The sequence below is a fragment of the Gadus chalcogrammus genome, chromosome 22 (genome assembly GCF_026213295.1).
Source record: "Gadus chalcogrammus isolate NIFS_2021 chromosome 22, NIFS_Gcha_1.0, whole genome shotgun sequence".
NCBI lineage: Eukaryota > Metazoa > Chordata > Actinopteri > Gadiformes > Gadidae > Gadus > Gadus chalcogrammus.
This window is the reverse complement of record NC_079433.1, coordinates 11,718,645-11,721,715: the sequence shown is the minus strand read 5'-3', so window position 1 is coordinate 11,721,715 and position 3,071 is coordinate 11,718,645.

Genomic DNA, 3,071 nt, shown 5'->3' with positions numbered 1-3,071 from the left:
CTAAACCCCCCCCCCCCCCCCCCCCCCCCCCCCCCCCCTGATGACTCCTGGACCCCAACTCCCACTCCCCAACACGCAGACACAAACCAACCACCTTAACCTTCTTCCATCTGTAGACTTTGAATGTACAGACGCCAAAATACACACAAACACGTACATGCATACACACACGCACACGCATACACACATCCACACACATTTTTGGATATTTCAGCATTCCCCAACCCCTTCCCTGGGCCAGATAAGCTATGGTGCCCCCTTCCCCCCCTTCCCCTTTGGGGCACCCACCCTTCCACTAGCCCATCGATTATCAGGGATAGACAAACAGAGACCCCTGTAGTGGGTCCTGGAGATTTCTGAAAACCTGTGCAGTCCAGTCTGGATAAGCTGACCCCATAACCCCTCCTCCGTCCCCCAACCCAACCCAAACAGACCTTGACGTGGCCTCGTGCGCTACAGCACATGCACCAACACAGCCACCCCCACAAACCCACACGCATATGTACACAAGACACTTGATGTGTAGCCACACCGCGAGCCAGGCGACAGCAGGCATTACCAGAGGAATGTTTAGCAGGAAGGCCCAGACTGACCTTCCCTTTAGAGTTGATTCATTGATGTCAATTTTTTTTATTTTAACGAATGCTGTTTTAATTGCTGTTAAGTCAATGCAAAAGTAGTTTCTCTTGTTTTGCACTCCCGGGGGAGATAGTAGTGAGCTGTTGCCTCAATCTGAAATGAAATCGTTCAGCTTCTAGGTTTTTTCTTTTCTTTGGTAAAGGGGCGACCACATCATCTTCATCATAGTAAACACCCCCCCCCAGGATCACACGTGAGTGCACCTAAACACTATGAAAGTGTGACAGTGAAAACGTGTGTGAGTTCTTTCCCTGGGTTGAACTGCTTCTGAGAAATGTCGGGTTTGGGGGTTTCTCAGATTCAACAACAGCAGAAGAAGATTGTGCTTTGGAAATTAGATTTGAGCAAAACTCTATCAACCCTCCCCTTGCTTAATATTCTTAAAAAAAAATCTACTTTTTGGTTTGACTGTTTGGTTTGACTTTTTGGTTCAAAATGTATAGAGTCTAAAAGGATCTGAAAGTTTTTCTCAATTTGTATTGGGGTTGTGTGTGAATGTCCTTCCCCTTTCCTCGATTTCCGTTCTAAACCTCACTGCTTGCACATTGTGAATTTTCTGTTTGGTTGGTGGGGTTTGTGTGTTTGTGCATGCGTTTTTGTATGTGTGTTCCGAGGATTTGGGGACGCATGTGCAATTTTTTTTCAAGGAAGGACCCCGGGCGAGGATAGTTTGAGTAAGCGTGACCACTCCTGCAGTTTCTGCCATATAAAAAAAAAAGTAACGTCCTCTTTATTATTCTTTTACTTTATTGAACAAAACTTGACTTGAAATGTGGACAATGTTGACTGCCTATCCAAACAGTCCGGTTTCGCACGCCTTATGTGAAATTATGAGCCTTTCAAAAGAAAAGAAAATCAAAACTTGATCCTTTGCTTTCAGATCAACAGCTGTCTAGTTTGACAAAAATTGACATTGTTAGCTTACCTTTTTTTGTTCACTCCGTTAGATAACATGTAAATAATAGAATTGCCTAGACCGCGGTAAACCAACAGAAATACATCAACAACACAAGAAAGAATCCGGAATGGAGGCCCAGCAATCAATTTTGTTGGGATGCCAAACATGGCTATCGAGTTCTATCTGACGTTCATGTGACTAGCACACTTGGGAGCTGTGTGTGTGTTTGTGTGTGTGTGTGCGTGACATCACACCAACTGAAACAGACTTACCCGCCTATCATCCATCCTGTGCCAGATTTACAGTCAATAGGGTTAGCACTAAGTCGTGGAGCTACCTAACCAGGCTCTCCCGTCTCTCTCTCTGTCTCTCTCCAATCCTGGGCCTCGTTAAGTACTAACCTCACTGACTTTACGGCAAGGCACCTCCACCAATCAGGCGATAGTCAGCCAGGACGGACTCCAGGAACTGGATAATGCTTGAACACTCCCCACCCCCACCCCCTACTCCTGTCCAGCCAGTAAGCTACTAGACTGTGGCAAATGTGTGCGGTTTGCCAGAACTTAAATATATATATATAAATATATATAAATATTATAACTTTTAATACAACTTTGTCCTAGTTTTTCTCCCTGTTTCCTTGTTTGGTCCTTGTCATTTTTGTTTGTATTTTTCTGTCCTGTGAACACGGCAGTTGGTGTGTGTGTGCGTGGGTGTGGGAGGGGGGGGGTCGTGGTCCTGGCCCACCACAGTCGCCCAACCTCCTAGAAGGGGGATCATCCTGTTTCTTCCATACAAAGGAAGCCCTCTTTTATCATTTTTACACCGCACTCTTGATTCCCCTCCACCCTTCCTTAATCACTGTGATGTTCTACATACCAGTAGTCACACATGGTGTACAATGTTTTTTAGCTTTTTTTTCAATTTCTTTCTTCTAAGTATGTGAAGCAACAGCAAAGACGTAGATATCACACTGTACCTTGGTCACCCAACACACAGATCACTATGCACGGGCCGCTGTGATTGTGCTCAAATCTCTGTGTAAAAAGAATGAAGAATGATATTTCTTTTCCCCTTTTTTCTCTGGGTTGTATGTGTATATTGACATTATTGTATATTTTCTTTTTTTTGGCCACAAAATTACATTTTATAGAAATATATATCAGAAAAAAATATACCACAGTATATACAGTATTAAATTAAGCTTAATTTTGTTTTTTAATGGTGATCAAACTGGATTTTATTATTTTCGGTTTGTGTTCGAACTATTCAAAATGGCTTCCTAGACTTCCAAGATTCTGAGGCCGACTGCTTTTAGAGGCTCGCAAAATATCTCCTGTGATTCAATCTGCCAGTTTCAATTCACTTTTTAGTTTAATCTCGGCTTCCTATTTGTCTGGAATTCGGAGCATTGAGACACCGTTGACCCCCCCCACCACCACCACCAATGCACTACTACATTGTAGCCCTATATTAAGTGACAAACTAACAGAATTAGTTTACTCCACATTTTCAGCTGCAGTCTGTGGGTACA